This window comes from Corapipo altera, unplaced genomic scaffold, assembly GCF_003945725.1.
Source record: "Corapipo altera isolate COAL_440 unplaced genomic scaffold, ASM394572v1 101, whole genome shotgun sequence".
Lineage (NCBI taxonomy): Eukaryota > Metazoa > Chordata > Aves > Passeriformes > Pipridae > Corapipo > Corapipo altera.
Genome location: NW_020884984.1, coordinates 764,319 through 778,877, shown reverse-complemented (window position 1 = coordinate 778,877; position 14,559 = coordinate 764,319). Strand labels below are relative to the sequence as shown.

At 43.3% G+C, this 14,559-nt stretch overlaps 1 protein-coding gene across 3 annotated transcripts in view; it reads right to left on the bottom strand.

Annotated features, from left to right (window-relative positions):
- Positions 1-14,559, bottom strand: part of RAF1 (Raf-1 proto-oncogene, serine/threonine kinase) — a 66,213-nt gene that overhangs the window by 50,675 nt on the left and 979 nt on the right. The window lies entirely within an intron of this gene.

The following is a 14,559-nucleotide window of genomic DNA, read 5'->3' as shown; positions in this document are numbered from 1 at the left end:
TCTCCCTCTCTATCCCCAGGAGATAAGGGGATTTGTCACACCATTTCCACCATTCTCAAGGTTCCTTGCCCTGGAATTCCAGTGCTCTCTCAGCCCCACCCCTCACTCTGGGTTAGCTGTGTCCTGTCCCAGCCTTACCGTGTCTGCTGCTCCTAAAGGTACAGCAAGGGGGGAACCAGCACTTCAGAGCACCCTGTCCTGTCAGGGGCTGACATCCAGAGTGGGGCTGGAACTTCTCAGATCCTCACAAGACTGATGCCCGTCCTCACATGACTCAAGGAGGTCACAGGACTTGGTGACACTGGGGGGGAGTTGCAGTTGTGCTGCGAGTTTTGCACATGTCCATGTGCTTGGCTGTGTGGGAAGGGCTCTGAAAGAGCCCCCTCCAGAGCAGCTCCCACACATGAGCCCCCAGCCCTGCTGCCCTTCTGGGGGCTGCCCACCCACCCCTGGTCAGAACATGCCCCGGCCATGCCCAAAGCAGCACCGAGAGCTTTGGAGCCTCTGGAAGGGCAGTCAAGCTGCAAAGGCAATCTTTTGGAGGTTGTCTCGTGAGATATTAGAGACAGTTAAAGCCTCCAAATTTCACCCTGGTTCCTTGTTCTTGCTTTACACTTCCATGCTCAGTGAGAAAGGAGGAAGCAAAGATAAGCTAAACATCGTAAGACATCTGGGTATTGCTGTAATGAGAACTCAGGTCGAATATTTTGGAACATATTTGGAAAATGCTTTCTTTGGTAGGGGTCCATAGGTTCCTGATGCATCAATACTCTGTCCTTGAAGTGGAAACAGGCACGTTTCCCTTGGTCTTTTAACACTTCCAACTGTGTATGAGGCATAGTTCACTGGTTATGTGAAGGATGCGCTCATTCACAGGCCAGAATTCCTGCTAGCATTGGATGTAACTGGAATACTGACAAGGAAAAGATCTCCAATGCTTACTAACACTGGAAACTGTTAATGAAGAGGGAGAAAACAACAAAACCCCCACTCTGAACAGGAGGAAGGATTAAAGAGCACGCTAGATAGAAAACAGAGCTATTTACTCCACAGTAGAACGATTTGCTGCACAAAGTTCTCCCTTCAGCCACGAGCCAGCTCTACAAGTGTTGTTCCACTGCTGGGCACGGGAGGCAAAGTGTGCATGGAAGGCAGGCCCAGGAAACCTCACACCTGCAGGAGAACATCCCACCTGCAGAAACATGCTCCTGCACCTGAGGCGCAGATGCCTCCCTTCTTTGCCATGGGGAATGAAGAGGGGGAAAAAGACGCTCAGTAACCGGTAGAGAAACTCCTCAGAGGAGGACGTGCTCTCCAAAAGTATAGACTTGCATATCCTTTTCCACTAGGAAAAGCTGCTTCTGATTTCAGTTTAATTTTTTTTTTTCACATCCTTACCACTTGTAGCATTTGTACATTTGTTCCAGACATCTGTAAAATCTCACATGTCTACCTAGGAAAAGTTTCACTTGCAGCATAAACAGTCTGCTTTTGTTGTCCAAAACATAAACAGAATGAAAATTAGGAGATCCTCATTTCTCAGCATACTGAGATGGCCTTATAATACTGTGAACATTGCACTTCCCTGGCTGGCAGCCCTGTCTTCCCCATGGCCTGTGAAAGAAGGGAAATGAACACTCAGGTCATGTTGCAGTAGTTGGAGACCCTCTGACATTATTTTATAGAGGCTATTTGATCCAAAATTGTGAGTGTCTGAAAAGTATGAAATGCAAATGCCATGACAAAGCAGCAAGTTCCCCAGAGAAAAAGGTGATGGCCACTTCAGTTCCAAGCTGTCCTGTGATAGGCAGTTTTCTTTTACTTGGACTCATCTTTAATGGGAAGGACAATTAAACACCACTGAGATACAACATTCCAGGAGCTCTGGAGAATACCAAGTAGTATTGCTTCCAAATCTATTTTTGAAAGCGTATGAAGATTTCCGGTGGCAAGTTCAAAATAAAAGGTTACGTATATCTTGACTGTATCTTGAATTCTCTGGCCACATACAAGTTTTTCTTTCCATTAAGCTCTGATCTCCTGAAGTCAGTCATGTAACAACAACTTTGTGTTTAATCCTGCAAAGGGAAATTCTTCCATGTATCCTTAGCAATGTGACTCATCCACAATATAACCTTGTCTCACTTGAGGAACAGACAATATTCCCTGACCAATTCCTTTGAACTTTGACAATAAGTGGTGTTAATTCTCATGATTGTACTGGGCAGAGAATGATTCTGCTCTGTGATCCAGCCTGTCTTTTGGAAATCCAGCAGCTCCAGCTCACACCATTTTGAGCACTGTCTGTGGAAATCTCCTTTGACTCCCTGCTATCCCCATCTGCTGGAATACAGGTCATCATTCACAAGGCAGATGGACCTCGCTTGCTTTCAGTACTAGATATGATTTTTTTTTCAGCTGATTTTAAATGAGAAACAGAATCATGAATACAGCCTTTATAGGAAAAAAAGAAGCAGAAAGTACCCAGAAGTGCAGGCCACCCCTCAGCCCTTCTCCCTGTCATTCCTGCAGTCAGCTAGGCTTTGCTCTCCCTCTTAGCATGGACCTGGACTGAAGAACACCGGGCATTCCTGGAGAACTCCAGCCTAGAAACCAGCTCAAGCCTGTGGTAAAAGCAGGTGCTCATTGCAACCCTCAAGGACCAGGAATGGAAATAAGGGCAAGAGTAAATAAGGGCAGAAGTGCTGTGAGGGGTGTGCTCAGAGGGGACTGCAGGGAGTGGGACTGGCAGCCTGTATGGTCAGGCAGCTTCAGAAGTGCCTGTAGCCCAAGGCAAATGGCATTCCATACATTTAGGGGAACAGGCAACACTGCAGACACAACGTCATCAAATAAATACATACACACTCACACCCTCCGTAGGCTTCTCTCGGTTTTGTTGTTGCTGTGGTGGAAGTTTTCTCCCTCAGGATATTCTGGGATCCAGCCTGTGCTTTTTGAGGTTAATTTTGCAATACCAACACCAGATTTATAGTTGAGGGTATTCTGCTGCTATTCAGCACTGAGAGCCTACACACAGCTGGCAGAATGCTATACACCAAAAATAAAAGAAGAGATTTAATTTCTTCTTTTTAATGATGTCTCCAAGAGTAGACCATAAGGGGAAATGAGAAAATGAATTATGATCCTTGTTTTCCTATCCCTAAGCATACTAGAGAGGAGGAATCTGGTCTTTTAGATCGTGCTTGGTACAAAAGGGGACAACGCTAGGAGAGAAAGACCTAGTTGAGAGCCCTTGAGAAAGGAGGATTGCTGTGGTGCTGGATACAAAAGGCTCAATAGGATGCTTCTGCTTTAAAGGAAGTTTTATTTCTTTTACTACTTTTCTCTGAAAGGAGATATCCAGACTTATTTAAGCTGTAATGATGGAATATCTCTTATTTCTCAGCTCGAGTCCTGTAACAGTTCACCTGCATTTGGAATCTGCAGAACAGTTCTTTCTGGGTTAGAAGTTACTTAATCACAGGGTTGAAGCAGGAAGAGCCCCCTAAGCAGTTTTAGAGGATAAAGCCAAGACCACTTTTGAAGCTCATCAATAAAGCAGCACAAACATTAAGGGTAAAGCCTCTAATCTACAAGCTGTGTCCTCAGGTTCTGCCAGAACTAAATGGGACAGCCTAACCCAGCTTTGGTGGCTGGGTTTGGGTTTTTATCAGTCTTTCAGTCTCTCCTGATGGAACCGGTTTACTTGGTTTAAATACACAGAAATAGGAGCAAAATCCTGGAACGAACTTTGTCCCAAGCTGTTGGTCTAAACTATTTGCTAATTGGGAATGAAGGGATGTCTCATCTAAACCAGAAACTGTCTTGGAACACTGAGACCTTTCTTGACAAAACCTTCAGCAAAATAAACTGATTTCCACGCAAAACATTTGGGTTTGAATCTCATTTTCCAAGGGAAAAGCATTTTGTCAAAAGATTCTTGATGAGTTCTTTTTCTGAAGGGAGATATTCTGAGTAATAACTGTGTAGGACAAGGGAATTTGAAAATCATGAGCTTCATCAGTGTCATTCAACAGATGCATTTTTACAGAAGTAATTAACTTGACAAATGTACATAAGCATCCCCTGCTGGTTTGCAGTTATTTTTAGAGTATAGTGAGTAATTAACACTGATCTGAAAGCAGTTGCAATTTATTGATGAATAGTCTTTGCATATGAATAGATTTTGATCTGTGAATGGCTAATTTCTACTTCTGAATGAGATTTAACATCTTCTACTTCCCATTAGAAAGCAATTCCAATTTCTGTGAACAATTCAGCGTTGAACACTGCACTTAGTTTGGAAGCTATGTTTCATTCTTAACTTGCTTTCTTGCTTTTGATATTGTCTAATAAATTCCACTGAAGCAGAATCTTAAGGCCCATCAAGTGATAACTTATGGGACTCTGAACAGTTAAATTATATGAACGCAAGAAAATCTGGATGTTTTGTATTATCTTTGTGCTTACTTCAAACCAGACACAAAATAAGTCTGGGTTTACTGACCTCTAGACAAGTAACAATATTAAAGGCAGACGTGCCTCTAACACAGCCTTTGCTGGGAGTTCAATACACCCTCTACACATAACACTGGAAGAGGTTCGATGCTTGTGATGTAGGAACTGGTCAGAAAGCCACTGCTCACAGAATTTACTGGCTATTTCCATCTCTGGGCAGAGGGATTTGCCCTAAGATTTGTGAAATACATTTTTCTTGGGCAGTCTCTTGTCACCATTTGCACAAAAGTTGCTGTAAACAAGACAAGCATCACTGTAAATTCCCAGTTTCTCAACAATTCCCCCCCACACACTGAAAGACTGACTTGAATATTCTGTCTGATTACTGCAGCAGAGAAGAGGGACCAGCACAGCTCTGGTAACATGGCCAGTATGTTTTCATTTCCCATCTGGCCTTTTGGAAAACCAGCACAACCAGCTACCAATATGGCATTAAGAATTCCACAACTGTGTTCGAAAGAGCTGTGAAACGCTGCATTTTGCTTGTTGAATAAGCAAAAACAATTTTAATCCACTGGTGATCAGAGACACTTAAGCAATGAGATCATATCTTTTTATAATCTCAGAATTTAGTGTGTAATTGAAACCGGCAGAATAAAAAAACTCTCTTTTGAAGGCAGAATATCTCTACTGAGGATGCATCCACTCACATTTGGAGACACAGGATACAGGAAGGTGGGAATGGTGCAGTTTGTCATAGTCAAATGGGCAGGGTGCAATAGAATTAAGTGACATTTTTCTTATAAATTGATCGTTAATCATGTAAGGGTGTGGTGAGTGTAAAAGACAGAAAAAGAGGCAGCCACTGGATGAGAAGTATTAGTGTGAAGGCTACGCTGGTACTTGAAGCACAAAACATTTCACCACTTGTATCAAAGAGTGATGGTCCTGCTGACCCCATTGTTCATCTGTAATATCTTTGGCCCTAAATAAACACTATATTCAGTAATCCCTTCCATTTCCAATGATCCTGATCAGAATATCAGTGCCATGGCATCTATTTAGTCTTAACAAAAGTGGTATAACAACCACATTTGAATCTGGACAACATTGCACGAGTTTCTGATTAAGACCTAAATGTGTAAAACTTTATGTACCAGTACTTCTTCATTAGCCTGCACTCAAGAATTTGAGTAATTCTTTGGTGAATAACAAACTTTCCACAAGCCCTTGTTAGCAAATCAGCTTTGAATAGGAGTAGCATCTGCTGGTGTGAGTCAGAAATGCACAAATTCCCCAGCCCTCGAACCAATATTAATTGCTTGCATATCCTGGTGGAACTGGAGCTGGCACTGCCTTCTCTCAGCTTTGTGTCTGCAAGGAGAAGTGGGTCAAAGCAAGAACAGAAAAGGCAGGCAAAGCATTCCTTTGGGATTTTGAGACTTTGAGGAAAGGCCTGTGAGCTTTTGGCAGTAAGTGAAGGAATCCAACACAAAGCCTGTGAGAGAAAGCAGGTTTAGAAAGGTGCTGGAAAACACCATGGGAGCCACTCGCTGGCAAGGTGGGAGAGCCATCAAACTCAGGGAGCTGCCAGGGAGACAGAAGGGGTGGTTTAGGGGGAACTCAGCCAGGTTTGGGGGTGTTCTCACAGCTCCACACCCAGCTAGTGTTCCCAGGTTCATTTGGCAGGTGGGAATGGCATTAACCAGCCAGGCAGGACACTGCAAACTGCATTTGGAACCTGAGGGCTGCCTGGCTGCAGAGCTCTCCTGCCATCCCTGGCCTCTGGAGTCAGAAGAAACACTTCCTTTAGACTGCAGCACTTGGTACAGCAGCTGCTCAGGTCTCAGCTGGTTCAGCTGCACTCTCTCATCCCTTGGCTATTCCTGATGTGCAGGAGAAAGGGGTAGCAATGTGGAAACAACAGAGCATCAGGTTACTTTAACTCCCCCAGCCTGAGCTCAGAGCCCTGTGTATCAGAGGGTGCTCAGAGAAAGGCTTTTATTGATAGCACAGAGAAAGTTTTAGAGAAAATTCTCCCTGCATTCACTCACAGACACAAAACTACACTGATCTGGGTTCTAGACAGATTTGAATCTTATAAATTGAATCTTGTACAAATTTAAAAATAATAATTTGATAATAAAATAGCATATCATGAATTTGAGCATCCCTCAATTGCAGTAGGAGAAAAAAGTAGTTATCAAATTCTATTTTTTTAAATCTTAATACATAGGATCATTGACTTCTGTAATGCAATCTAGTAGTATTTTCTCAGGGACAAAATTGCTACAGGAATCCCCTCTTTTACGTGCCCGTACACTCCCAAAGCATCACCTACCACTCAGCATAGGGGTGGAAGGAGTTCATCTGAGTAGAGGAAGAGACAAAATGGCCATGAGACTGTACAACCCCCAGCTTGAAAATTTACTGCAGGAACTGGGTAAGTTCCTGGGTTCTGGTTGCTCGAGTCAGAGCTGCCACATAAGCTTCAAGATCTGCCTACTTATTTCTAAGCTGTGTTTATTTAATGTATGAGCTCAATATGTTCAAAGAACACACAAAACTGTCACAGGGGTCTCTTATATACCTTGTGTTTCCACACAAAGAATTAGAGCTGTCTCCAGCCCGTGTGTAAAATTAACTGTGGTATTTAAATGCTTTTCACAACTACCATGGTACCAATTTATCAGACAGTAAAGACATCAGCTCTCTTGGGATAGCAACCATATATTTTGGTAAAACCATATCCACCATTTAAAACAACAAAACAAGATTTATAAACATGTATCCAACTTTAATATATAATCTGAAGACCAGAGTTGCTTCTGCACCTTTGATTAAATGGTGATTACAATCTCCCCTCAGATAAAATATATGTGTGTATATATATTTATGTATATAATTTCTAAATCAAAGCCTTGCACTTACTGCATCTTCTGCATGTCATCTGATGGCATTGGGAACTGATCCCAGAATGCAGCTTGGCAGGTATTAATCTCCTGCCTGTAATGGGCTCTCTAATTGCAATGCATTTTTCCCCCTTTTGAACTAGCAAACTAACCTGTAATTTTTCTTCCTCTCTGCCCAAAGGTAAATGAAATATCTGATACACGCAAGGAATTCCTCACCTGCTACAGGTGACTTCAGATTGGGAGTTGCCATCACCAAATAAGAATGAATTTACATGTAACCAGGTTTCAATAATATCCCCAGGCAAGACAGATCTCTCATGCTTCCATTTTTATACTGTTTATTAGCTCTTATAAGAACAGTGAAGCCTGCATGAAATCTCCTCTGAGCTCCAACACAAGACTGAAACTGGGAGAGATTCTGATCATTGAGCAAGTGTTGACTTGACTTAATAAGGCAAGAGCCTCAGTCTGCAGTTGCTGCTGCTCCCCGCTGGCTCCAGGTGCTCAGCAATTCAGCACAGCAGCTTTAGCTTGACTCACTTTTTCTTCCCCATTGTGCTAAATCCGGGTTATTCTTGCATTTGGCATTTTGCACACAGACAAATGCAGTAAAATAAAGTGTCTTCCACTGTCTCAGTTTGGAAAGATTCTGCTGTTCAGAAGTGTAGCCTGTGGGAAAGTGGGGAGGAGGCTGCAGTATTAAATGCAGATTAGCATGGAGTGACAATGGGTCAAAAAAAGGGTTGACCTAAAATACCAAACTACCAAAATACCTAAATAACAAACTACCAAACAACCAAAATACCGGCTCTTCTTTTCCTTTTCTCATTTGGAGAAACGCTCTCCTTCCTGCTGGCTCCTGTTCCGGTGCCCATTCCTTCATCGTGGCCTCTCCCTTCTCCCATAGGTGGGAAAGGAGACAAGACACCAGAAAAACAATCAATCCCAAGTACCTGAAGTTTGGCTTTGGGAATGCACAGAAAGGATGGGATTTATAACAGAAAGCCTTTACTCTGGACAGCAGCACTGCTTCCTCTGCCTGAGGTTTCAAGCTTCTGTATCCAAAGCTGTTCCATGTCATTTGGTTCTCAAAACTACCAGATTCATTTCAAATCCACTACAGATTTCCTACAAAATAGGTTAAATACTTCTCCATATGAAAGTTACTGAAGGATACTCAGTTTTAGCCAGGTGTTTTAGGTATTGGTGAATTGGCAGACAAACAGATTAAGTTCTAGTTTCCTAGAAAAAAAAGTAAAATTATTCCCATGTATGTGGTAAGAAGTAAAAGTGAGAAAAAATGAGCTGGAGGTCGGGAAGACAATTTCAGTTCAGCTTAAGACAACATTGTCCTGGTATGCATAAATACATGTTTTTAGTTCAAGCACTTTTCCCTCATTGCAGTTCACCGTGGGCTTGGAAATGACACACGCTGGTGAGCAGTGGGAAGCAGGGTGGGCTCAGGAACAGCCCTACATCCCCTGCCAGCCCCAGGGGACACGGCTGGGAGCTCTGCTGAGGAACAGCAGGAGCGCTGCATTGCCCACCTGTAGCTTCCCTGCTTTTAGAACACAAAAGGACACTGTAAATCTTGTGGGTATCATCTGTTCCAGGCAGCTGGTTGGCAAGGAGCTGTGGGAGATGATTCTCTGCGTGTGGTGCTTTGATCACATGTGGATGGAGTGGCTGGAAGGTTGGAGGTGTGTGTAGACACTTTACAAAAGCAAAAGCAACCTACAGGTGCAGCTAAAAATACCTCTGCTTACAATTCAGTCAACTAGTTAAAAGTGCTTGTAAAGTCCCAGTGTCAGTGTGAACCTGTCAACATTTAGCAAAAATGTTTATTTTTTTCCTTTAATGCAGCTACTTTAAAAATTATTTCAATACCGACATACTGTAAAAGTGGGAGAGTTGGGGCTTGACTTCTATAGAGTGTTTCAGCTTTTAATTTTTTTTCTCCACCCCTGTGTACACAGTTTTATTTATATGCAAACAATATTTGTGCAGGTGCCTACTTGGGGTTTGAGGCATGCAAAAGCCAGGGCTTGCCAAAACTTTGCATTTTTTGTTTTTCTTCTCCTAACCAAACAATCATTTCACATACCAGAGTGTTTAGGCACCATAGGGATGTATTCTTCCCTCTCAATAAAAGTCCACATTCTTTATGGGACTACTTATACTTTGTTCTTGTACTGCAAATGAATAAGGGGAAAGACAGAATGGAATAAAACCTTTCCACAGAATTCCAGAATCTTTATCTGCAGCCTCCAAACTAATAAAGTTTCTATCTTAACCCCCTGACACATCCTGCTACTGATAACTCCAGGGTAGCAAAAAGATTTGAGGCAAGGGGAAAGAGTGATTTCTGGTTTGAAATATTCAAGGATGGAACAAGCCAAGGATCCTCAGACATGAGGTTCTTTAAGCAGGGACTACTGTGCACCTTCTGGGATCAAAATGAGCAAGTATTAAACTGGAGTGTCAAACTGAATGTGCTGTATTCAGCGACTGAAAAGTTAATATCAGCCCGAGTATCAAAATGAACAGCTCCTCAATTAAACCTCCCATGCAGAATGATTAAAAAGGAAATAAACCCCAGCACATCTTGTGTGGGAGAACTGTGTGACTGCAGTGGGGGTCTGTACATGGGGCAGTGCAGTGGAAAGGCAGCACAGTTCATCCTGGGAAGGCTCATCCCATCCTTTGGCTTTGCAGCAGCTGCTGCTCCTGACTGTAGGTTTATAAGGCACCACCACCCTCCTTCAGCTTTCCCAGGAGGATGATGGAGTCTCTTTGTGCTTAGAAGGAAAATACAGGCAATGTTCTGATGTTCCCCCACCTCGACAGAGGAAGGAGCTCAGAACACCCCAGCACAATCCAAACTATAGGCACAGGAATCCAACATACAATGCCCCAAATACTCATCCCAGTCTTTCTGCTTCAGATTTTGAGGAAGTGTGGGATATCTGCCAGTGAACTGAAATGCAGTATAGCTTTGGAGCTCAGAGGGGAAAAATCCAATAACATAACTTTGTGGGGAAAAAGAAACCTTACTACATTTGCATTTTGTTATTCTTTCTTCTACAGCCTGATTATTGGTCATCTATTAATGATTTGGATGCAGCAGAATTGAAGTTGGGAATATAACTTGCCATTACTATCAACTTGTAAACTCCTTCAAACCAGAGGACAATGTGTGCTCCATGGTCCAACACAAGCACGTACCTCTGCCAAGAAAAAGGACACTGGGCAAAGGGCTTCTGATGGCTATTGTTTTGCACAGGTCTGTGTTTGTAAAAAACATCCATTTCCAGTCATTTGGGTGGGCAGTTTTCATGGAACAAGCTTGATTAGGTGCTTTCCTAAGGAGAGGAAGCTTATGTAATGGTTCAGCCTATCTCTTGCTCCAAATTTCATACATATTTGACACATGAGTCAAAGTCTCAAAAATAATTAAATTTCTACAGTTTCTTGGAAGTCAGCAACTGAAGACAGAAAAAGGAACCATATTCATTCCTCTGCTGAAGGAAAGAAAGGACCCAGGCACCAACTCTCCTGCTTGCTCTCCAGGCTGGCCAGTCCCCATGTACCTAAAGCTGAATTAGCCACAAGATACGAGGGCCTTGCCCATGGGGGTGACACTGAAATGAGAAACACAGTCAAGATATCCTTATTTATTATAGTGGGGAGCAAAGGTGCTTTAGGGATGAGGCCATATGAATGTGCAGTGAAGCTGCTTTAGTTTGCTGCTTGTAGATCAATGGGTTTTTCTAACATCCTAAATAAACTCAGTCTCCTTGTTCTTAAAGAAGGAAATTGTACCATACAAGAGGCACCAAGGAATTAAAATACTGGCTGGAAGTATCCACAACATTCTGGTCCTTGGCTGGAGTTCATTTCACCATGGTAGGAATGGGCAAGGGTGGGGAATAACTTCTGATCCACCTCTCCCAGATCACTTGGCTTCCCCAGGTTTCCAGGGAATGAGAGCAGGAGTGCAGCTGCTGGAGTACAGTATGTTGACTCTGATTTTGCTGAGGAATAATAGCAGTGCAGTGATATAACTCTGCAGGAAACTGTCAAAAATCATAAAATGCTTCACTTTTTTTTCCTTATATCTGTGTCATTCCTTTTCCATTTGTTGTTCTCAGACTGAATTCCTTAGATAATTTCACTGGAGCCTCAGTTTTGCTGTAGATATGGAAAACTGCCTAGAAGTTTTGCTCCTTGGTTGTTCTGGCTGCTTTCCAGCCTCAATAATATTCAAGATGCAACACATTCCACTTGCTCCAGCAATTATTCTTTAAAATACAGCAAAAAATAAAGGACGCCACACAAAATTAACACTGCTGCCACCTTAGTTCATGACCTCAGGAAGCAGTAAAAGTGAGCTGTGACCCAGATCTTTGGAGGGCAAGTTCTAACTCTGCTAGACTGGTGATGTGAGCCTGAAATACAGGCACAGGTAAAGGGGGCAGGGTCAGTACTGAGGCAGGGGAATCTGCAGATTTTGAATTACCAGTCTTTCTATGACGATCCAAACCCAAGGAATTTTGGCAGCACATGGACTGCAGTCTGAGCACACACTGAAGTTGTCCCCAGCACCTGCTGCTAATAGTGAAAATGAATGTACAGACACCTGGGTTATATATATTTATATATATGTAACCTGGCTTGTATACATTTGTAAACAAAAACTACGCTGACTTCTACAGAGCAGTTCTAGCTACAACCAAAAGGAAAAGTCCAGGATAACAGCTGGAGCTGCAGGAAGCATGTCAAGACAGTGAGCCAGTTTTGAAAGCTTCTTGAGAACGTGACACGCAATATCCACTATATATCCAAGAGGTACAACCACGCCCACTTGACATTTTCAAACATAAAATCCCAATTTCTCTTGCTTATTATTTTCCAGCAATTATTTGAGCTGTGACTTTTCATGCTGGGTCTCTTCTCTAAGGTGATTCTGTGTGTGTCTGTCCATTCATATGGATAAAAGAGGAATTAAGAAAGCAAAATAGATTTTACTCTGTTAAGCATTTTCCAGGTATTTCTTTGAAGCTGTATTGTGCCCAGCCTTTCAAGCAAGTGCTTCAAATTTGGTGAATCGGTTGCTTTGGTTAAGGATGTGTCCGTGACATCTAGTAGATAAATAGACTTTCACTTGCTGGACACCACTGGTTTTACTTCCAGGCTGAATCACTGGTTCATTTGCAGCCCTGGCAAAGCACAATAATTAAGAGCATGGGCTGTGAGGGGCCAAGACTGCCCCCGCTGTCCTTTCTCATGCTGGACAGAGAGCTTGAGTGCTGTAGCCCTGAAACCTGAAGCATCTGTGTCAAACCTCTGAAGCAACTTCTGCCTGTTCCCCAAATCCTGCCCCATGATCACAGTTTGTGCTGTCAGAGACATGTGACAAAGGCAGAGCACAATGCCCAGGCTTTGCAGGGGACTTTTAGCACATCAATCTTTACTTAGAAGGTACAGCAGAAAAAAGATAAGATCAAGAAACCAGCTAAAGTATATTCCTATCACTCAGTTTCCTCACTACATAGGAACAGCCCTGGGACTGTGCCAAGCACCTTCCAGGTTTCTACAATTCTTCTTTGCTGAACTTTAGAACTTCCCCTTTCTGCTGCTCCTAAACATCTTTTTACTTTGATACCATTTTGTCCTGCAGTTACACTGGATCCTCCTGGTACAAAAGTCTGCCTTTCTCTCACAGCTTTCATGAGCTTCAGTGAGTTTGTTTGGGTTCCCACTAGTGGAAACTATGTCCTCGAGCCCCTGCCTCAGTTTCCCATTTTGGAAAAGGGGAACTGTGTTTCATGTCTCCTACCTTTTGCCTTGACCTCTGTGTCAGGTACAGGAATAGGCAGGGTAGGGTGACCCAACACAAGTAACAACTTCTTTTTACTGAGCAGTGAGAGAAAGGATTTCACCAGAACTGGACACACAGAAGGAGAACCTGGACACACACAAGACAGAGAGTTAAGAGAAGTTATGATTCTGAGTCAGGCAGAAACTCCAGACCTTCCTGTGCAGAAAGTCCTGGTTAACATAGGCTTTGATAAGGAAGGATATTTTTGATTTTCTTGCAGTTTCTGACCTGCTGCCAGATATTGTCCAACCATGGATGGTCATTAGAAAGCCTGAGAGTTTTGTATTCCATCAGAGGATGTGGATGGACGTTCTTTGTACCCTCAGAATCTCTCACTGTGAGCTGCACTTAATCAACTGTTTAGCTGCAAACCTGATGTGCTGCAAAACTATAAAGGAATCTGCCAAATTCATATACATAAGTAACAGGCATTTTGCATGTTTATTTTCAGTTGGTTTTTGTTTAGAACAAATGCAACCTGAAACAGGGAAACAGCTTCACATGCCTGCCTGATGCCTCCTTCAGCTTTTCGTCTGCCGTAAATTAAAATATATAGGTCCAAATTTCTTCTACAAAGTTAGTGAGGGAAATTAAGAAATATAAATTAGCAGTACAGTTTTTAAAATATCGAGGCAACAGCACGAAGCTGTGCCAGGGCAGGATCAGTTTGGATCTCAGCAAAAGGTTCTTCCCCCAGAGGGTGGTGGGCACTGCCCAGGCTCCCCAGGGCAGTGGGCACAGCCCCAAGGCTGCCAGAGCTCCAGGAGGGTTTGGACAACGCTCTGAGGGACAGGGTGGGACTGTTGGGGTGTCCTGGGCAGGGTCAGGGCTTGGACTCGGTGACCCTTGTGGGTCCCTTCCAGCTCAGGATATTCTGTGATTCTGTGATATTGACATTTCATTTTAGCTGTACTATTAAATAGTATAAAATGCTGCATGTGAAATACTTCCAGGGTCACACAGCTGGGACAACAGAGGTTTTGTCTTATAGTCCTTAGGAGGAACCCCAAAAAAAACCACCCGTGCAGTTTTAAACACCCACTTCATGCTGGCAGGAGACCCCTTCGAGGTTTCTTTAGAAAGCACAGTGTGAACTGCTGTTCCTCAGATCAGGAATGAAAGAAAACTAAAAATTGCAGAACACCCCAGCCCAAGGTGCTGAGTCCTAAGGCTTCAAACCCTGGCACAGCCTCTGGGCCCTGAGCTGAGGGACGGGGCCAGAGCTTGGGGCTGAGCACTCAGCGTGGCTGGAGGGCAGAGCTTTCAGCGCCGAGGAGCCCCAGGGCTGCACCGTGGCACGCT